A 23576-nucleotide genomic window follows, 5' to 3' on the forward strand; every position below is an offset into this window, starting at 1 on the left:
GTGTGTAAAGACAGATAACAGTGTGTTGAGGTCATCAGCTACATCTTGAAGCTCGTAAGGCGGGATGTTAAGAAAATGCACACAAAAGCAAATCTTTTCTAGTTTAACAGACTTAATGGCTATAAAGTAGGCTTAAAAAAATGTTATTGTGTGACTTACTTTGAATTGAAAAAAGACACATATTTGGTAGCTTTGTGTGGGCTTTAATTTAAAAGTGCCTGTTTAGAGTTAATTCACAAATAAGGAATGGTGCTAATAACCGAGTGATGCATTAAAAAAGTAATTTCCAAGCTCTTTTTTATCTGGTGTGGAGGGGCTTAAGTACAATTAACCCAATGGTGTTGCGTGCCAGTTAATAACCAGCCATGCTATCAATACTTGAGTATATTCTACTCATAACCCCAATAGCTACTCTCCTTGATTCAGAGGCACCCGGCCAACTTACCTATACTATGTATGTTTTAATTTGCCTCCTTGTAAAACTGTTGCTTGCTTTACCAGTTGCGAGTTGGTTCATTACAGCTACAGATCCCTCACTTACTGTATATCAGTTCCCTACCATGACCACTCCGACCTCACTACCTGTACGGATTAAACCTACCAAATTCTTAGCACACCTTACATCTAGCCTCCAGCAAACTACTATTAGACCTACCACTTTCCTTTCAGAGTTAAACCTCAGAATCAAGCATCCTAATACAGATGCCGCTACTCCAATTGCCACTGACTGCTCATTATCTCCTATCCAATGGATCGAACGCTTTGCCTTCAGACCAGCACCTAACCAACCCTGTTCTACTGCAGCCAGAAATGACAGGCTGGGTTCAGGATTCACCAGAACCCACTCTCTACAGACCAGTCCTACCAAATTCAGTCCTACCTGCCCTCTCAACAATCCATCCACTAGGACTAACTATACTAATAAAAACAGAACTAGTCAGAGAAACTGTACCAATAATTCCAATACTATTACCCCGCTTATCAAAGGTTCCCTAATTAACGCTAGATCAAGGGGAGCACGTGGCATAGACATAGCTGACCTGATCCTCTCTGAAAAACTAGACTTCTTAGCTATAACCGAGACGTGGCTCCATGCAGAAGCTGGTCCCTCTCTCCTACTCGCTGTACCTGAGAACTACACTATCCTGAGAGTAGACAGAGAAGCCTCTAGAGGGGGTGGCATTGCCTTTATTGCTAAATCTAACCTAGGTCTCAGAGTATCCACACCACCTCACGTCCATGCTCACGGTAAAACTCCCCATCACTAAGTCACGCACCTTAACTGCTCACCTGATCTATAGACCTCCAGGTCCCATTGGCTCCTTCGAGGAAGACATCACAACTATACTATCTGCGAATACCAAACCAACCTCCCATATACTAATACTTGGAGACTCAATGACCCTTACGACCAACATACTTTGGCACGGTCGAACATCCTTACAGAACTAGGCCTTACGCATAGAGTTAATCAGCCTACCCACAATAAAGGCAGAACCCTAGACTGTGTGGCCGATCTCAATTGTGAGACAACGATCACCTCCACTGACCCCCCAAACGTGAACTGATCACTACTTACTGTTCACTATGCAAGTATACCGCCTAGTAGCACTAATCTAAACTAATCTAATAACCCTCCACTCCTCACAAGAAACAAACAGAACATTACAGTAGACAGACTGTTGCCACAAATGCTACCCATCTTAAACCCCTTGCCGGTTACATCTGACCTAGCTGTACTAGTTGACTTATATAATTCCACTATCACACAAGCCTTAGATATTATTGCCCCACTCAAAATGCGTAAAGCTAAACCTAGAGCCCACTTGAACTCTTGGGTGGTTTACACCAACTACAAGCCTTGCGGGCAGAAACAAGGAACTCCAGTGGAAAAATCCCCCTTCCAACGATAACAAATGCAACCTTCTGAAAATCTCAGTTAAATACAGAGCTGAAATACTACTAATGAAACATGTGCGCCAGCTATGCTGTATATCAAGTATTATTGAAAAGAAACTGCTTCACCTTTTCCTTTATGAAAGTCATATTTTCTCTCAACATGCGTTTCACCAGGTGTTATACATGGATCTTCAGGAGAGTGTCCTTTCCTTATTCTGTGAGATATTTATTTCTAAGAAGTGTTCCTTTTGTAGTTATGTCTCCTTTGCTGTTGGTTATCACAGCTATCCAAGATCTTTAAGGAGATGTAATTGGTGATTTTCCTTCTTACTTGAGGGAAGCGCTTGTCTCCTCAGTCGCCGATCCGCGAACCCTGTGGACACCTGCATAAAGGATCAAGTATGGTGCACTAATATCCAAAATGCACAAAACCTCCCTCCTCCAAAACAAAATTTCAGAAAAAAGCTGAACCTTCCTAAAACAGGCACTGATCAAAGAGTCCATGATCAAACCTCTAAACTCTTTCAGCGCTTCAAATTTGCCCAAGTCACTACCCAAGAGATGGTCAATATTATTGCTTCGCTTAAACCTTCAAGATGTCAGGGTGATACATGCCCAACCCAGATCATCAAAGAAGCAGCCAGAGACTTGGCTCCCTTAATCGCCAAATTAATCAATGCAAGGGACCTGCCACTTTTAAAAAATAATTCATGGACCCTACTATCCCAACTATAGACGGATTACAACAGTCCCATTTTTTCCTAGGATATTAGACAAGGAAGCCTACCTCCAGATGCAAGTGTACCTGGAGATCTAACAACCTCCTAGGGCTTCGGCAATCCGGTTTTAGACCACAACATGGCACTGAAATGGCACTGATTGATTTGAAGAACCAAATTGTTCAACTTAAAGACAATAGGAAACTTGCCCTCCTACTTTTATAAGACTTATCGGCCGCTTTCAATCTGGTGGATCATAAAGTGCTACGTAAATACTTGTCTACAGTGGCTCATTTCTCCCAGGATGCCACAGCCTGGATTCAATCCTTTCTTAATGACGGGTCAATGAGAGTATTCTCACCTCTGGCCTCAGCAGACTCTAAACCCATAATATGTGGAGCACCCCAAGGCTCTGGCGTTTCACCCACTATGCACAATGTCTGCACTAAACCTCTGTTTGATGACCTGGACCATATGGGTGTCACCTACACGAATTATGCAGATGACACCCAGATCCTCATCCCGCTTACTGGAGACTATGACACTGACATGGCCCCAGTGAATAAAATCTAATCATTCAGGCGTTGATGGCCTCACACAGCCTGTGTCTGAATAAGACGGAGCTCCTGATCTTAGGAGCACAGGCAAACCTTAAACTGAGTAAGGATTACCTCTCCTTTAACATCGACGGCGAAGGAGGTAAAAACCTAAAACCTAGACTCAACCCTCAACCTAGGCAAACAAGTTAACGCTACTGCCTCAGCTACTGCCTACACTTGTAAGTTGATACAACTTTCCGTAGACAGAAAAAGGTTTACAGGCATGTATCACTTGAGCCTCAATTCTCTCTAAACTTGATTATTATAATGCCCTTTACCTAGGTGCTAACAAATACATTCTCAACAAACTTCAAATTCTTCAAAATAACACACCGAGAACAGTCTTAAGTATCCCCAGGAGACAACATATTTCAGAGGCTAGAAGAACAAATGATGGTCTCTACCAAAGACAGAATTCCATTCAAGACTGCATCCCCCACCCACAAATGCCTAAATAACTCTACCCCTCAATACTTAATGGAAGAAATGGTCCAAAATAACAACACAGCCAGCGAGGACTGCCAATTCTTTCTGCCTTAAAGTCCCTAGATTTAAGTTGAAAAAAACCAGGGGGTAGCAGATTTCCCGTCATGGCTGCCCAATTATGGAACTCACTTCCTACCTCTGAGAACTGACCATTCATTCCATAGTTTTAGGAAAAACATAAAAAGCAATCTTCAACAATGACCAATGATATGATCTAGGACAGTCACGGTTGCCACATCACCTCACTACAATGTCTCTTGATATGTAAAACTCTGATGAAGCCAACGTTAGTAATATACTGTCTGCTACTTGCAGGATTTTTGTACATCATTACTGTTTAACAACTGTAACTGTGTCTACGTGCAACCTGAAAACCTTAACCTGCACAGAACGATTGTAATTACTTATATGTGTAACTGAAAATTTTAAACCTACTTGTAATGAGCCCAGATACCCTCGGGTCTGGTGCGCTATATATATAAATAAACAAACAAACCACGGATTTCACCAAATATCTTAACTTGTTTCACAATTTGCCCTTTCTTCAACTGCAGTGTTCCCCACAAGCTCTCGGAAACGCAATGAATATCTCAGAGCACTGGACTCAAGTTTCCCATATATTTCAAGTAGATAAATAAGTAAAGATGCACATGGTTGGCTGCATTGTCCTTTATGAGTGAGGACCATCCGTGCAAAGGCCCTGCCCATTCTGCCCCTGGGCTGAAAGAGGCCTCAGAGTAGAGATCAGACTTCGCTCACTGCTGGTTCATTCACATCAGTTTTGTCAGAGAGGGCTGTGTAAATTACATTAGCACTCTTAAGAGTCCTCCTATTCTAATAAGCTTGCAGGGAACGTGGCCGATTTGCAGGTGTATGCCCATGTTCCCTGCATTTCATGCTTCTGTTCCCCGCGTTGCTGCTACCCAGGCTGCACCTGTGCTTGCTCCATCCTCCCGTCTCCTCGCTGCGCCTTTCTTATTGTTGCCTCGTTGTCCGTCCTTACCTTCAGCTTCTCCTAACCTGGTAACCTCTCCCACCCCTCCCAATTTGGGGCTACAGGGCCCCTTCCACATCCATCTCAAGCCGCCTAATAGCCCAGCACTCAGCATGTGCCTTTTTCCAATGTCCTGCTAACAGTAGTAATGGCCTCCGTGTCAGGCCGTGCCGCCTGGTGACGCCCACTGCCCTAGTTAATGTTCTTATTTCACTTGGATCATTACCATGGGCCGTTAACAGACACCACAGCCTGATTCGGTCAGCATTATGAGGACATGTTCACATTAGAATGCTGGTGGGCTATTGTAAACAATGGGTCAGCTGAGGTTACCCTCCAAAAATTCTGCAGCAATGCTAAGTGTCTTACTTAGCCAATTCCCCTCCCCCTTGCCAATGCTCCTCTCATGCCAAGGTTCTAAGCACCTTTTAGAGCGGTTTCCCTTTCCCCCCTATAAACCGTTCTGGTGCTTTCGCTATATTATAATACAATTACACCATGGGCTTTAAAAGATGTTATCATGTACCCTCCTTATGCGGCCTCGACTTCACCTCTGACCCAATAACTAATGTGTGGGCCGATAACATTTGGTAAAACCTTGCATCCCCGAACGTAATGCCACAATAGGATAAATGTTAGTCAAAGGCATCTCTAGAAAGGAGGACAAAGCTTTATTTAGTCAGAAAAAACACTGGCGTCTGTCCAACGGGAAGGGCTACTTTACTGACCAAAGGTTGGGGGGTTAGGTCTGATCAGGCGATCCAAGTTCAGACCGAGAAAAGTTTCTCTCCTTCTAGAGTGTAAGAGCCATTGTCTAGACTGTTGTACTCTATATTACAATCAGTGGTAACAATGATTCCAGCGTAAAAAGTGAAAAGCAAAATCCATAATGTGTATTTAGTGTGACTAAGAGCTATAGGCTACCTTGGAGCAGAACATCAAATGAACAACAGAACCTCCCCTCGAAATTCCTGCAACCTCCGACCCTGGGGGAATAGTTTAAGAAGGGGGGGGGGAAGTAAATTGGCCCAGTTATGGGTGAGAACAGAGGAAGGAGTAGAGTAGGGTTTGGTGAAATTTCTGTGGTTGGCGCAAAATTTGTGGATTCCACCTATAATGATGGCGCGCGGAGCGGGTGAGCGCGCGCGGAGCGGAGAGCGCAAAATGAATGCGGGCATGGAGCGGATGAGAGCGTGGAACAGATAAGAGCATGGTGCAGATGTAGGTTGTGGTGCGGATGTAAGTTGTGTGAATGGATAATTAGAGTGGAGCGGATGTAGGGTGTTGAGCAGATTTAGGGTGCGGTGGTGTTAACCAATGTAGGGCGTTGAGCGGATGTAGAGTATGGTGCGGAGCGGGTGTAGAGTGCGGAGCAAACGAGTGATGTATGTGGATGGAACGGGTAATGTATGTGGATGGAACAACGGGTGAAGTGGTTGGAAGGAACGGGTGTAGTAAGGGGAAGAAACGGGTGAAGTGGGTGGTAGGAACTGACGATGGATCTGGAAGAACGGGTGATGTATATAGATGAGGCGGGTAAAGTATGAGGAAGGAATGGGTGAAGTATGTGGACAAAATGGGTCAAATACATTGAATAGAACGATTGAAGTAGGTGAAGTGGATCGATCAAGTGAAAAATGTGGTTGGAACGGGTGAAGTATGTGTGGAAAGGATGAACTGGGTGAAACGGATGAACTGGGTGAAACGGATGAACAAGGCAGAAAGGATAATCAGGGTGGAATGGGTGAACAGGGTAGAACAGGTAAAATATGTGGACGGAAAGGGTGAAGTACGTAGATGGAAAAGGTGAAGTACGTGGATGGAACAGGTGAAATACGTGGATGGAACAGGTGAAATACGTGGATGGAACGGGTGAAGTATGTGGATGGAACGGGTGAAGTATGTGGATCGAACGGGTGAAGTATGTGGATGGAACAGGTGTAGAATGGGTGAAGTGGGTGGAACGGGTGAAATGGTAGAACGGATGAAGTAGGTGGATGAACGGGTGATGTGTTTGGAAACGGTGAAGTGTGTGGAACCGGTGAAGTGGGTGTAACGGGTGAAGTGGATGGAACGTGTGAAGATGACGTATGTGGATGGATGATGCATGGAGAAAGGATAACGTGGGTAGAACGCCGTAAAGGAGCATTGCATAAAATGGTTGGAGTGCATGGAACGGACTGGAGTGCATGGAACAGACTGGAGTGCATGGAACAGACTGGAGTGCATGGAACAGACTGGAGTGCATGGAACAGACTGGAGTGCATGGAACAGACTGGAGTGCATGGAACAGACTGGAGTGCATGGAACAGACTGGAGTGCATGGAACAGACTGGAGTGCATGGAACAGACTGGAGTGCATGGAACAGACTGGAGTGCATGGAACAGACTGGAGTGCATGGAATGGCGTGACTTACATGGAATGGTTTGGAGTGCATGGAACGTTTGAAAGAGCATGGAAAAGCGGTTTTGAGTGCTTGAAACGGTTGTAATGCATGGAACAGTCGGAGTACGTGGAACAGATGGAGTACATGGAACTATTGGAGTGGGCCCAATCTCAAACACCTAAGCTAAACCACATATCACATCTCCACACTTACTCTCTTCTTTACACCACCACTCAACTAGAACACAGCGATACTATGACACCATTCGGTATAGCTGTTCTCATGCCATCATCTGCCTCATACTCCCCATCACCCTAACTAAACACTGCTGGTCACACACCCTCCAGCCTAGGCAGTCTCCTCAGGCCTAACGGAGCCAGAATCGGTCTGGATAAAATCCTGCCAGAACAAACACATACTCCTGATCTCTCAACCACCACACCTACCGCTAAGAAGCAGCTATCTCACGAATGCCACACCAGCTGCCCACATATCTGGTGCTCACACGCACCTTTGACTCTATTCTCTCTACCGACTTGAACTTCGGTTCCAGAGGGCGTTCAACCTACCAGCGCCTTGAGTCCATACCAATGGTACATAAGGTGCTATATAAATGCAAAGTAACATAACATAACATTATGGGGTGTTTGTACAGCCGAGTTCTCTGGTGAAATTGTTGGGTGTTGAAGAGTTGGGAAGGTTCTAGAGTGGGCGCAGTTACAAGAGAGCAGAGAGTTGGTGGAGGCTGGGGGCCTGGTTTATTCTTGTACTACAAATAACGCGATTGCCCAGAAATTAACTTAACGCATGCCACAGTGGACTTCCCATATTATATTGGTGCATGGGAAGGTGGCACATTAATACATGAGCGTACATAAGGAAAACGATAAGCTGATGTCTGTGTGCACACCTAATGGCTTTGGGTGATCTTTGCCCTTTCAAGTTCACCTTTGAGCTCCGAGGGGGGGTGGGGGGGGCGAGTTGGCTGATGATTCAGTCGATAGACTAGTCGCTGGAGGTGGCGCGCGCAGTATTACAGGCTGGAGCCAAGCTATGAATGGCTAAAAGTATACATTCAAAGGATGGGTCGGACAGAAGGTTGAGGCTCTCCAGCTCCCTCCGAGGTCAGGTGAAATCCAATTTGGTAACTTTATAGCAAAGGACATATATTTGGATAGAGGTGTTGGATAAACAGCTCTGAGCTTAGTTTGGATTATTCAACATTAAAAAAAAAAAAAAAAATCAAAAAAAAATCACGTCTGTTGAAGAGCAAAGACAGCACTCTCGGAATTACACCACGACAATTCGGAGCCAGCGAGGCCAGAAAATGACAAAAGCCCCTCGTCACAAGTGGACTTTCTGCCCACTCCTCCACGTCCTGCAACCTAGCCCCAAGAGGAACCTCAGGGGGACAGGAAGGAAGCAAGCAAGATACATTTACCCTGGGGGAGAGCACGGCTTCCCCCAAGCTAAACCGATGCCAACAGCCACTGCCCTGGGGCCTAGACAAATCCTGCAGTCGCCTCAGACACCATTATGGATATTGTTTTAAAAACGTAACCTCGCACAATCAAGTCCCACCTGCCCTTTGAATCTGAAGTAAAACACTGCTGGAAACTGAAACCGAATAGTGTTTGCTCATAATTTGCCCTTCGACGAAGACATGAGGTGTAAGCCACCAGCTCCACGAGCCTCGGCAATTCCTCGCCCACAGCACCACCCACCCAACCACCAAGCAGCAGGTGCCCTCTTCTGCTTCTCTAATGAGACACTCGCTAGGCCAGCAGTCGAGAAATGAATCAATGTGAAACCCCCAGGCAGCTCTCACTCTGCCACCCGCAAATGTCACCTGTGGTTGGTCCCCAAGGGGTGCATCTCGACACGAGGTGCAGAAGGGAAGATTCTACATGCCTCCGTGCAATTCTGCCCCACCTTCAAGAAAGGGTGAACACTAGGAGGCGGAGGAGGCCCTTAGTGTGATGTGGAGATGGCACACGGAGGAAGGGTTTCAAGGGAGGTATAGACAGTGCTGGAAATGGCTAAAAGGTACTCCAGGATTCTCCCACAGGTGCCTCTCCAGAGCCAGCCGCGCCTCAACTGGAATCCAATTCTTATGAGACAAACGTACTCAACTCATACTTTGAAACATTTCAAATTAAATGTGTGTACGTTTTAAATGTAAGTGGATTATCAAGTATAATTGGTGAGTTGTTACTGCTGCTTTGCTTGGGCCTGTCCTGGCTGCCATCACTTCAATCACCTATAGGCAATGTTTTCCCAGGTGGATTTTTTTGAGCCAGTCTCTTTCACTGGAGAGAGTTCATCTCTCGGAAAAGAGGGGCAAATACAAGGAGGAGGGGGGCAAAAGTGGGTTGAACATGGAGGAAAAGAACGCCAGGATTCCATCACTGATGGGGAGGCAGAGCGAAGGGGGCGTGGGAAAGGCTGCTACGGGTCACGTCATGGTCGCCGAGTGATGAGCTTTGACACAGGGTTTAAATGGCACTCCATTTTATGAAGAGGTCTTTGCACATGCACAAAATGCATAATAAACCAACCCGTAATAGGTAAATAGTTATAGTAAAATGGTCAGTAAAAAGAGCATCAGTGTAGCTTTATTTCACTCATATGGAGCCTAGTTGTTAAAATGTTATTTATTTTTTGTTATTTTTTATTTGCATTTTTAAAGCACTGACACGCGCCAGGGGCATCGAGGTGCTGTTACAGGAATAGGACTCAGTTGCATATTTATAACGCGCTTAATACCCAGAGGTTTCTAAGCGCGGACCTGGGCATCAAACCAGTGTTGCTTTGGGTCATCTTGTTTCCAAGGCGAGCACGTTGCCGCTGAGCTATCCTCCCGGGACAACCAGCATAAAAAGTAATGTAAGCGTACTCAAACCCTGTATTTTGTAATTGTACCATCAAGGGTCAAAGAAATTGTGCAATGCATTTGCTTTCAACATCACCTGCTTGTAGTCATTTTCCACAGGGCATTCAGATTAATTGACCCAGATTTTTTCACCACTCGCCATTTACAACAATTGGGGGACATGAAACAAAACAAAGCCACCCACCATTACCCAAACCATGCTTTGCCAGCGGCAATGTAATTTAAATCAAGTGTAAAAACAAAGACAAACAAGAGCAGTGCTCTTCTGTGCTTGCAAGTTAAGTGCTGTGGACACCCGAGAGCAGTTTGCACAGTTTTGTATGACGTTTTGGGATTTGTTTTCGCCAGATTCAGGAACCCAGAGACACTTTTTCAACATTCCAAATCAAACCCATTCCAGCATTGGGCATAGGTGGACAGGCCTACCAGAAACTCAAGTGATTGCCTGAAAGACTGGGCCCCAAAATCTAGAGGTCACTGAAGTAGATGAGACAGCAAGACTCAGTGAAAGATACAGTTTAATCAGGGGCTGCAGACAACAGAACACAATTAACAGTCCAGTGTGGTCTATCCTTTTGCTTTAAAGTACAGCACTATACAAGTATTGAAACTATCCATGCTAGACTGAGCTAACAATCCGTAGACCTGGCAGATTTGACATTAAGAGAGGAGTGGATGTTGAGATTATTTATACATTAAGTTCTAGTCAATTGATCCACTTCTCCACAACACAAAAACTACAAAAATACAATTTTCGTTTTTAGTCTAATTTTTGTTGTAGATAATTGGACTGTTGGATTGAACGGTGGCAAATTAACTTCTGTCCTGCAGCCAGGGTCGGACTGGGGCATAACAATTTCTAGGGCACAAATGAAAAAGTAGCCCACAGTTGCAAATGGCAATTCATTCCTTTTGTGACAGTTTGAGTAGTACCAAGGGGGAGGTTTTTGATAAAATATGATGCAAATTGTGCATTTTAAAGATTATTTAGTAACGCTGGCCAAAACTACTAGCTGCATGGTAAAGTAAATGATCACACTGGCCCACATTGGCCCAAAAACTGGCCGACACTAGCGTCTTGCGTGTTTGGTTCAGGCATTGCCCTATTTCCCCATCGGCCTGTGGAGCCTGTCTGAGAAGTGGCTAGACCAAAGACAGCCCTCACACGTCTACAAAACGACAGCGATACCAATCAAAAGATGAAACGGGCACAGGTAAGATATATATATATATATATATATATATATATAGATATATATATATATATATATATATATATATATTTTACAGGAATCAAGTCCTAAAAATAAAAGTGAGGGAGACTCATCAACAAATGCAATGGGATGAAACGTCACCATAAACTAGCATATCATAGTGAAATGTGCACATTTCAATAAATTGGCTTTGCATAACCACCCAAATTTCACAGGACGAATGGCATTTGCCTTTCATAAAATCAACACACTCAAAACCAAGACAGGATGTTTTCTTCTAATAGTGTTTTTGAAAACGTTAAAAGGTGTGCAGGTTTTAAACTCCAAGAACCAATTCAAATGTTTTCCCTGTAACTTGCAGTGCCGAAATGGGACATTTCAACTTTAGTTTATTTTTCAACAGGTCATATATATATAGTGCAGTGGTGAAGTGTCCTGCCTGCAAACCTGACAACTGCGTTTCGATCCCCGAGGTCGGCTTTAATTCATAAATTCAAATAGGACATTTCTCATTTTAGCGGGGAGGGGAGGACTGAATCCACCCTTTGAAAAAAAGTTGGTGGACTAACCCCCTCTCCCCCCCTCTGCATGAACCCTCGACTTGAGCCCTGTATACATATCTGGGATAGATCTCCAAAATATATATCCTTCGCCTTTTGTGGAAATGTGGGCCAAGGGCCGGCTAAACTCGTAAGAGGGATGGGAATGTAAGCAGTCTCAACCCAAACATCAGTCCAAAATAAAAGAAATGTCCAATCAAGGTTAGATAAAAAATACACATACTTTAAACACCACAAATGCATTAATAACTAAATAAGAAAACACTACAAAAAACCACCCCTGTGGAAAGAACACAGAATAAATATGCAAAGATAGAAAGATGCAGCACTCTGGGTAATGAAACATGGATAAACGGCAATCAAAAACACAATGTTTGTAAAAGGATATGTTCTTGTGCGAGAAAAAGGTTTAAGGGTGACCCAACGACTCTAATGGGCCCAAAGATGGTCCAGGGGAGCAGTTTGCAATCAATAATACCTTTCCGATGTTTTTGGTATTTCAGCAGCATCAAGCCAGGATTTTGGGCGCTGCGCCAGCAGTTCAAATCGAGTTCAGATAGGACGAGTAGGGGTGATGCAAACGGGGAACACACGTTGAGTCGGGATCAAAGAGAGGCATGCAGTTCGAATTCTTCGGTGGCGGAGAGCTTCTCGTTTGAGCCATGGCAAATACGCGCTCAGCTAGCACAATGCAACAGCAAACTGGTTCAAGGATGCAAGAGTTTGAAGAAGTGCCAAAGGCAGCAACACCATTTCCGTTGGTTTCCATGAGTTCGAACACGGTCAAAATGCAAGAGACCAGCTGCGTGGCTTCTTCGGTTGCTGCAAGTACAAATCCATGGTCCTCATGGACAAGATGCGTCCTTGTTCTCCTTAACACAGTGGGAGGCTGGCAAACAGCGGCAGAGGTCCTTCACCTCCAGCGAGGGGCCGGTGTAGATGGCAGAGACACAGATCTTGCACCAGCAGCAGGTCACCTCAAATGTGCCCTGGGTATGGTTAGGAAGCAGAGCTTGCCTCTGCCTTGGATCACTTGCCTTCACCTCACAACTGGAGGACTTTGGAAAGTACTGCTCTCCCAGCAGGATCCAAAAATTGTTCATGAAGAGTCATGTCCAGAGATGAATCGAAGGAGGATTGGGAGACACCCTCCCCCTCTTTTATAGGCAAAGTCCACAGGTGATTGGACAAAAGCAAGCCTGCTTTGATGGGTCCCATCCCCATATTTGAGACAAGTGGCCTCTGCCATCTGACATCATACCCAATGTGTTTTTTTCCTAAAGGCTATGGGGGTCTCAGCCATAGTATCACCCTAATATGAGGCTAGTCCTTATGTAAAGGATTTGCCCTTTGCAGCTGGTTTCCCAGGACAACCCCTGCTAAGAGGCTGTCTTCCTTTAGAGAGGTGTTACCCAACCTCCAAAAGGATCAGAGGAGAGGCACATCCATTCAGTCTCTTACCCTGCTATTGGCAGGGGTAGGCTTTTTGGCTAGAATGCACACTCCTTCCACAGCGGGCCTGGCTCACAATGCAGACGCATGTATGATACAAACCAGATATGGCTACTTATAGTTATGTGAATTACCATCCACCAAACCCTAAGCTCAGGTATGTCTTTATGTTTAAGGATTAAAATGCCACCAGAATAGCAATTCCTCAGGGCTATGTGGTTTTGAAACAGAGGTGCAGACTTTAAATGCAACCTCTACACTGAAGGGACTGGACTGCCACAGCAGCTGTCAAAAGGACACATGTGAAGCTTGAACCGGAGAGCAGGCACTGCAGATAAGGAGACTAAATCAGCAGGACACATGTCCCTATGTTTTTAGATTGGAGATTTTGAAAGGGGCGTCTGGTTAGCAGACCACACTCTCCGAGTTGAAATTACCTGCATCATTTTTTTTAATTAATACAAATAAAAAAGCCAGAGCTTCTACACCCTTGCCACATGGCAATTCCTCACATGCACATTGCTTAAGGGGGTTGCTGTTCATCCGGCTTTCAAGCCGCTCACGACAGCGACTCCAGGCGCCATCATTGCTCCGTTCTACAACTTGTTTCTTCTCTGTTTACCGGGCCGTGTCGGGAATAGTGGTTCTCCACGTTTCTTGACGCTTGATGTCTTTAGACGTCCCGGCACCTATCGGATCCTTCCAACAACTACAGCGCGTCTTTGACTTCCTGGCACCAGCGCTCTGCATTGCTCTAGTGCTCATCTTAGTCTCAGTCATTTTACTACAAGGGTATGAAAGAGCCTTGTTGTCGGTCCAGATTGGATGCTCTGATTTTACATTACAGTATGCCATACGGGAATGGGAAATTAACGGGTTGGTGTCATACCCTGGGTGCAAAGGGGATACCTTTTTCCATCTAGCGAGTCCACCTTCCTCACAGGAGGGCTGTCTCCCCCCTTTTGGTCTCCAGGTTCAGGATCAGGTAACGACTGCCTTTCCCTGGCCATATGTGGAGAGAGTTTCCCCGGAGAGGCAGTGATGACTTTACTAGATTCATCACAGAAACCAGCATTTTCTTTCTGCACAGAGCGTCTCTGGAACAAGTTTCCAAAGTAGATCACATTGACCCCCTTGACACTAAATTTAAGGAAAGGCCTTCAAACCCTACTCTTCAGCGAACATCTTGCCCATCACTCAATGCTACTTCTCTTCTTCCATTCCAGCCCCTCCTCCTGCTCCCCTGACCCGTCCCAGCAACCTGTGCTACCCCTGCACTCTACCTGTAACCCTCTGGGTGTGTCCCTTATGTACAACACTCCATTGCTACCCTGCTATGTTTGCAGTTTATACATTCCAAACATAAATGAGTACAAGCAGACATACAAAAATGAATGTGAAGTACTGCATGAAATTATAAAGCAAGGAGTGGGAGTGACAAAGGAAGAATTCCTGACCAATCTCGTGGAGCTCAAACTTTGGAGACAACACTTACAATACCTTAAGCAACCTATTAGTGGGGTGCAGGATAACTGCATAGCAGAGAAAATGATATAGAGATCTGAAACTCGAGGACGCCTTCATGGTGCTGCAAAGAGACTCCAGTCCCAAACAATAAGAAATGGGATGTACTCTGCAGGGTAGGACTGGAGGTTTGCATGCTCATTGCTCTTGAATGGGCTGCTATATGGTGGCATTCAATGTAATAACAGGTTTAACAGGAGTTTTGCATAGTGCTTCCTGCCAGATTGCGCCTGCATATTTCCTAATGTAATGGTACTCATCTGGGGAGTGGGAATATTTTTAAAATATTCTTCTCCAAAGGATATCATGTTTGAGAAATCTGTCCTGTAAATATTACTTGTCCCATTTGTTGTGCGACACTTTGTAAAACTATAAAAACAAGCGGATTCATCTGCCTGCCATTTATCGTACTGCCATCATTAAGGCTTGGAATTTCTAAAGACACAAGAATGAAGGGCAGGTGGGTTTTCAGATACGTTGCTCACTCCCCGTCTGTGCTTTTTACTTATTGTACCAAAAAAGCGTTCGAGAGAAAGGCGGGAGGAGGGTGTTTAGGAGATATGTCAGCAAGTGCTCTCATCTGCAGGGTATCCAGTGAAAATGGTGCCAAGATTAATTCAGTCTGAAATACATGGTGGTAAAACTACAGTAGAAAAGTCACCAAGCAAAAAGTAGTCAAACAGCTGAACAGTTGTCAAAGATGCAGAGCTGCTAGGATAAGCGTTAGGGATAAGGAGTGTCTAGAGGGCTTGCAATTGCCTGGTTTAGGATAGTGGTCAGGGGACAACAAGGGGCATTAAATCGCGTATGTTGCCCTACCTTCATTAATAAATGAACCTTTCAAAAAGACAATTTGACAGTCACACTCCACAATTCTGGATAAGAAAAGGCAGTATGTATATCAAAATTCGAAATATATTTAAAACAATAAAGTAGCTTTACATCATGGAGAGGACTACAATGTTTAGAATCAAATATAAATGGCCATTTCAAGTAATTTTACCTGCCTGTAAGAATCTTGCTACTAACGGGTATGCAAGCATTCATGCAACTTCATAGAAATAGACATATTGTAAAGGATACTCGGCATTCTAAACATTCTTATTCCTGCTTTTGAAACAATATATTTCAATGATAGCATTGCCACTGTTCAGCTGGTGTGTTCACATATTTTTAAAACTTTTCAAAACATATTTTCTCCAGAATCAAAACAAGTATGGTATCAGAGAAAGGTTACTCAGACATATAATATTCATCAACACATGTACATTACGCTTGGCTGCACTGTACAAGTGTAAAGTAGAGAATGTATAGTATAGGATGTGCGCAAGCCAGCTCATTTAACTGTATAAACTGAAACATTCATTTGACTTGCACAGGTTTGAATACGTAAAGTAATATTTCCAAGGACTCTCTCATTCTGGTCTGACCACATGTGTGATCTTCTCAGAATGTGTGCAGCTTTCAATACATCAGAGTGTGCTACTTTCAATCTATATGTATGAGTGACATTTTACTGGGGAAGGTTACAACATCCTTTCCTGATCACATTACGCATGGGTCTGTTAATGCAATAAAAGAGAAGGGACTTCAAGGGTTGAACACTTTGCATTATTCTTAGAGAATACAACGAATTCACTATGCTCATTTCTGTTGCGCAAATATCTAATTAATGGCTAGGCCTCCCCCGGTGGACATTATGCACGATATCACCTAAGACAACAGTCCGTCATGATTACACTATGATCCAAATGATTCTACAGTGGCTTAAACCACGGATTCTGTTTTAAAAGGTGCTTCATTTTAAAAAAGCAATTCTGCATTTAAGTGACACCAAAATGCATTCGGTGTTAAATCTTGTATCTGAATACAAAATACATTGGGCTGTAAGGACATTTCTTCTCACTTACTACTGTGACAAATCACCAGATGTCGTCACTTCTCCCCTATGGGGAGCCCCTTCCCATAAGGCCAGGGAAGTGAGGTTGCAACCAGTCAGTTTCCCCTGGGGGTGGTACGCCGCGGGTGGAACTCATGGGGAGGAAATTCCCCTATGGGATTGGGAACAGCCCAGGGAGAACCTGGTATCCCCATAGCTTACCTCTCTCTAACCCCTTACCACACCATCCCTATTGTTCCTATGTGTTCTTCTTAAAACTAGTAAGGCTGGGAGAACTGAGATGTGAAAGAATCTGAATCACTAGGAATCCTCAAGATCAGTACTGAGACTAAGAGGAATCTCACTGACCCACTCCTCAAGATCAATAGTGAGATGAGGAGGAGATGCAGAAGCATAGAGAGCACCTATATAAATCATTTTGGGAAGTGTAGTCTGTGGATTTCCTATTTGCCAAGATGGGAGTGAAATAAAAGAAGGACATTCAAACTCCGTGGAGGAACCGGGAGCTGCGCAGCCAACGGGTTAGGTCTGAGCGAAGCAGCCAAGGACCGGATGCTTACCAGTTAGAAACGCTCCAAAGAGCAGTGACCGGGCCAGGTCAGGAATGTGATGAATCCTGTGGAGTCATCACTAATCCCCAGCCTAAAGTCTCCTCCCATGTGGCCAGGGGCAGGCAGCCGCTATCTGATCCTGACCCTGGGGTGGTATTCTGAGGGTGGATCACATGGAAGGAGATGGCTGTCAGGAGGGCGGGGGGTGATCACTCCAACAGGAGAGACGCTGTTTCTTCTCTTTCCTGCGAGGAAGAACCTCTGATTCCAGAATTCTTGATGGTGTGCTGTCATTATGTAGTACCATCCTTGAAACCCTCTTTTGTCAAACATTATAAACAAAGGAATATTCCATCTTCATGTACACAACACCCCTAAAAACACATTTAACATCTACTGTGTATAATAATTGCCATTTAAACAAAGATGTCCAACAATAAAACCTAAAGAGGTTTAAAATTACTTTGGACTCCAAATTTCAGAAGGCCTCAAGTACTCACACGAAGAAGAGGGCTAAGGTTTCAATGTGGAATTAGAGTAAAATCAAATCCGATGTGCGGTCTAGTTGTCAGGCTTACAATCAGCTGTACGGGACATTTAAACCTGGAAAACACCTGCAAGTAAAGGAAGGAGAGAAGAGCTGCTGAGAGCAGAGTGGGGAAGCGAACCAAAATGCAGAGGAAGATTCACAGAGGTGAGCCGTGCAGGAAGAAGCAAATGCTCACAGGCAAACGCCAGGAGGCATGTGATACCGTAGGAGTAGAACTTCAGTGAATTCATAGCTGGTGCCCTTGTAGGGCCTGAGACAAGACAACTACTACAAGACTAATTTTCTCCTAATCTTTACATGGCATGATCTGTCCTCTCTGCGCCCTGATGCCTGCGGGGCGAAAGAAACAGACAAATAAAAATAAATAAATTGAAATAATAGAAGTGTTGTGTGTAGCCTGGCGTGAGACAGGTAAGGGAAGCGGCAGCCTTCCAGAGACCACCTGCATGGGGTACCACCCACTGGGGCCAACTACTGGCCCCCAACCTCAGTGCGAGGTTCCAGGTATAGGTCAGATCTGTTTCATCAGTTTCACCCTATGGGTACCACGCACACCACTCTAAGGAAGGGTGGGCTGACGTGGCACATCCTTTTAGAAAGAACTTAAGTTAGAGGAACATGGAAGTGGTATTAGTGTTAGGAAGGAAGGGTAGGAATGTTTGTTAATAAGTGGAGTTTGTGGTTTTTAAAATAAATAAAAAGGGGTCCCAGTGAGATCGCTGAAGAAATCCACCTTCGTGTCTGTGCACCATTGAAGTGGACAAAGGTAAAGACTCTGGGCGCACCCCATTTACTGGTTAAAAACAACTTTATTTGCAGTTTGCAGTCTGCCCGTTCTGTTCCAGCTTGTCTGGTGGGTGGGGGTGGATTGGCTTGCTACCGTCGGGACTGCCCATGGCTCGGGGTGAGGGAGATGAGCATCCTTATCCCAAATGGGGACAGAAATCAGGGGATACAATAATAACATTGTTGGATACTGCTATATCGAAATTGTGGTTTGCTGCTTCTTTGCCTTCCTGCAAGATTGCTGTTGCTTCTTTCTTTGTGGGGAGCATTTAAGGCCCTAACACAAATCCCTGTCACCTAAAAAACGACTTTAAACAGTGCCACCAAAAACGCCTGTCTTTGGCTTTCCCTGGCACGTGTGGCAAGCATGTGAACACTGCATCCCTGAAACGGCCCTAACATTTGCTGTTCTTTTATGTGAATGACAAGAAAAGTTATACATTTAACAAAAAACAGCTCTGCGTTAACTGCTCTTATCTGAATAACAAGAGGTTATGCACTGCATACAAAAACAACTCTGCGTTTGCTTTTCTTTCATCTGAACAATAAGATGTTATGCCCTACATTCAAAAATGGCCCTGCGTTTGTTGTTCCTGCATCTGAACATCAAAGTTATGCACTACATCCAAAACGGCCTGTTATTACTGTTAAATCACATGAGGGGCAAGGATTTCAACATTGCAACCCGATACGGCTTGTGTTTTCACTTTCATGTGAACAGCAGTGCTCTAAAACGCTGCAAATGAAAAACGGCTTGGCTTTTTCTTTTTATCCTGTTTCAAATCAAAGAGCCGTGTGCAGGGGGCCCACTCCTTCGTGTCAATGGACCAGCAGCAGATGCAAACCCACTCAAAAAGGACAAATCAAATGAATCCCATGACCTACAGAACCACTTTTCTAACATCAGATGAAAAATACGGCTTGCACATGTGTAATAGACAATATGAAAGGACGGCTTTGCTCGCACAGAATTGTCAGTGATAGGTTGTGGGTGGGGGGTTGGCTAAACAATGTACATTATATTTTCCCCCACACGACTTTAATCAACTTTGAGGAGACCCAGAATATCAGTAAAACCAGTTTGTGGGCTCAGGCAGGACACTTCTCAATTGACAGCCTTGCCTCTCACTGGAAGTCGCACCAATAAGTGAACCACTCCGCAATGGCATATGATGTGGCTGAGGGCGTGATGATCCTCTGCTCTGCCAGGCTAGAAGGCAGTACTAGCAAGGAGCTCAAAGAAAGCAAGTGTGGCTAGTGCTTGACCAAGAGGTGCGAGGTCCTCCAGCACCCACTCACAAGGATAAACTCACAAACTTCAAAGTCTGTAATAAAAGTCTTTTGTTGCGAGCCGAGCCAAGGGGAGACATTTGGCTGCGGGGGATGAAGCACCACCCTCCCCTATGTGACAGACCCTCCAAATTGACATTAAAGGATTGAGTCCTTAGGCATTTTTTCCCAGCACTCAGAATAAGAAATTTCATTTAATGATATTTTTCCATGTGATTTCCAAGGGGTTCTGAACAGACTTGGTGCATGTTCCTAGGACTTTGTGGACTGAAATTGCCAGTAAAGACTTGTTTCTGGCTGATGATAAATGGGACAAATAGGACAATTGGTGGAAAGATGGAGAAGTACATTATGACTATGCTTGATCATTTGCAGTGACAACTATTATGTATTTCATGAAAAGGACACAAAGGTGTCAAGGCGCCATGCTACATCGCACAGAGTCGGCGATCAGCTAGTCTAATTCCCTATGCCCCACTGAAACCGTATCTCTCTCTTATGGCTGTGTCTAGTATGAAGTTGGAAGTTATGATACATAACTCGGGTTTGCTCAAAGGTTGGCCAAGAGAACAAAGAACTGTCATAAATGACAAACAGACCAATGATGCTCCCTCCCCTTGAACCAATGATGCCAGGGGGCAGCGTGAAGAATGTTAGGCTGTCCTATCCCAGGGTAGGAGTAATTCTGGGGTACTCCTCCCCCCCCCCCAGATTGTAAAATAAATTAATGTCATTTGGGCTATATAAGGGAGGACTGTACTGACAGACACACAAAGGACGGAGAGGAGGCAGCTGATCCCATCCAACAGAATGCAGAGACCAGACCCTTGTCTAGCTGATCCCCATCCAAGAGAGTGCAGAGGTCAGACCCCTTGCCTAGCTGTCCACAGATTTCCTAAGATCCAGCCTGGCTGCCCAGAATCCCATGCTGGAGAGTGCAGAGACCAGACCCCTTGCCTAGCTGTCCAGAGGGTCCTGAAATCCCACTGACTTTCCAGAATCCCACACCAAGGCTTACTTTGTAAGTAGTAACGAACCTCGCCCTAAATTGCATACCCCTCTTTTTGTTACATAAATCGCATAGGAAATCCCATAGAAAGTCCCAAATTGCCAGTATAATTAATTCACCTTTCAATTGAAGAATATGTATTAGCCTGTGTATGTTAGCTTATTCCTTTGATACATCTTTCAGTTGTCTGTATAAGTCTTTATCTTTTTGAAATAAATCAATTAATTCCTCATTGAAATTCATGCTTAATAGTGTTGACATTCAAAATCAACAATTTTGTCAAGTGTTTTTACTAACTATAGTCATTAAAGTAAACCCTCAGAGTTAGTCTCCTTGTCACTGAAAACCGAATTTGTCAGTGTATTGTGTGCATTCCTATGAATTCCTAATTTGCATCTGTCCCATTGAAAAACCCAAACCATAGTCCCATTGAGAGCAATCCCTTTCTGTAAGAATCTGTTATGTGCCTCTGTCTTTGTCCTTAAAACCGATTTCCGATTTTGACAGCTAAGCCCTTTCCTTAGCTACCTGTCATTACAAATAAAACGAATTTCCATTTTGCCGTGAGTATTTTTCTTTTCCATTTGCTTTCTTCCCCAAAATCGATTTTCCTACCTTGTTTTCACATTGCCCTGGTGTGTTGATTAGTAATCTATAAGCTTCCCTATCTCCTCAAGTGTAGCAACACAAATTTCCTTTCTAGCTGTCCCACAGCGATGAGTTGCTGTGCGAGTAATCATCCAAATCCGACTCTGCAGTTTTGCTCTGAAAACACTTTCATTTTCTTTTCTGCCTTCCCATCCTGGGGTGGTGGGCTGTATTCCAAATGCGATGTTTCTCTCTTTATCCTTACTCCTTGTCACTGCCTTCTATCCAAAGGGAATTAAGTTAGCTGATTTTTGGGGGTGAGTGCTGCAGGAGGAGTGCTTAACCTTCGAGCTATCATTGGTTGTAAAACCATGTTTGCTGTTTGGTAATTAAAGATCCATGTGAACTGGGTTAGGATTTTACACCCATTGTTCTGTAGGAATCATTGCATTTGTGTTGCCACAACATTGGTGGTTGTTGTAAAATTGTATTTTGAATAATTTTCCTTTTTCATTAAATCATAAATTAATAAATATCTTATTGATACACACTGGCCTGGTTCCTAGTCCACTGTGACACGGGGTGTTGGTGAAGGTGGGTGCGAGACGGGTTGGCGGCTGACTTAAAACGAATCTGTGATTTATTAAAGATAAAAAGCGTTTTTATTATGCGCCACATTCATTGTCAGGGGAAGGAGTCCCTGGGCTGGAGTGTGCAGTGTTATAAAACCGTGACAACTTTATATGTTCGGGCAGGTGCTCGGGTAGTGGGGCCATTCTGTGCCACATTTCCCGGTCGTAATGTGACATTATCGTGTTCGGGTTCACTGCTTTTAACGTTGTTGACCCAATTGTTATGACCTTCTTCCCAAAGGCATCTAGTTTTCATTCTCTGGCGGCACGGTGCACTTTTGTGCTTGTGAACGGGCCTTCCTACTTGCAGACGCTGGGTTGAGAGGTGAGGCATTTAGGCAAGGATTCCGGTGTTTTAAACTTCTTTTCCCGTCTGCCTTTTACAGCAGAACTCTTATTTTCCTCCACTGGCTACATTGCTGGCAGGCTTTAGCCATAGTGGCTTGACACGCCCCAATGCCGTCTGGCGGTGAAGGGTTGGGTGTTTCTACCTGTGGATAGTCCTCTGGGGTGTCTGTGTCCCAAACAATATTAGAGGGATATGCCATTGTAGTAGAGTTAGGGTCTTGCGGGTTGGGGGTGTCTTTATTGGGAAATACGCCCTCCTCTTGTTCCCTGTCCCTAATAGTGGGCAAGGGTGGAGGCACAATCACTGGCTTTGGAAGCAGTATAGGCTGTAGAGCTGTATGTTGTTGTGCTGAGTCTCCCTGCTTATGATTAGCCTTCAGGTGGTGGTGGGGCCTTTGATAGCTGTGCTACAATCTTGTCCTTGCAGGTGACGTTGAACGGATGGAGGATCTGGACCTGCCCGGTGATGCATGTCTGGACGCTGGCAGCGACTTATGTGTGGATTGTGGTCCTGATCCCAAGGAGTACAAAAGCAGCTACTTAAGTGGTGAGGCTTGGTTGGTGTGGTTGCCATGGGTATTGTTGCTGTGACTGTGTAGGTGGCAGTCTCATCTACTGCGATAGTAGCGCTTGCAAAAAAAGAAAGAACCTGGATGGACAGCAGGGCCTGCAGGTTTAAGAGCAGTTGGAGTGGTTGGCCCGTTGGCGCCATGGCCCGACCCTTGTTCAACCACCCAAAGGCAGCTGGGCATATATTACAAGTGGTCAGGTTAAAGGTTACACCCGGTCTGCCCCTGCCTGGCATAGGAGGAGGTGTAGGAGAGCATGGCTGGCTGTACCATGATTCCTCTGAGTCGCAGAGTCGTATAGGGGCCGCCTGACAGGCCTCAAAGTCAGAATCAATGTTGTGCTGTAAGAAGTCTTCTGGCATCACATCAGAGTAGACCATTGGTGAGACTGGTGAGGTAAGCACTTGTACTTGTGCATCCTGCCCCGGATCAGGCCCTTGTTGAGGTTTCCTGTGGGATTCGTATTGTGTGTCTGTATTTTGTTTGACTGTGCTTGCTCTGTCTTCTCGTTGTCATGGGGCTTTGTCGCGTTGTGGGGTGTTATCCACCCAACGTGTGTGATGTTTTTTCTCCCATCGACGAGGTCTTATGCTTGGACTTTGGTTTTGAGGGCTGGCCCTTGGGCG

The 23576-nt window shown here is 44.8% G+C and overlaps 1 protein-coding gene across 12 annotated transcripts in view; it reads right to left on the minus strand.

Moving 5' to 3' along the window:
• The window catches only part of GNG7 (G protein subunit gamma 7), a 796319-nt gene that overhangs the window by 345362 nt on the left and 427381 nt on the right, over positions 1-23576 (minus strand). The window contains exon 3 of one of the 12 annotated variants that reach the window (XM_069646618.1): positions 17679-17792. The exons of the other annotated variants lie outside the window; for them this stretch is intronic. The gene's annotated coding sequence lies outside the window, so the exon portion shown is untranslated. The remainder of the gene's footprint in view (positions 1-17678; positions 17793-23576) is intronic. 12 annotated transcript variants of the gene reach the window in all.

This window comes from Ambystoma mexicanum, chromosome 1p (genome assembly GCF_040938575.1).
Source record: "Ambystoma mexicanum isolate Mex_15411 chromosome 1p, UKY_AmexF1_1, whole genome shotgun sequence".
NCBI classification, from domain to species: Eukaryota; Metazoa; Chordata; class Amphibia; order Caudata; family Ambystomatidae; genus Ambystoma; species Ambystoma mexicanum.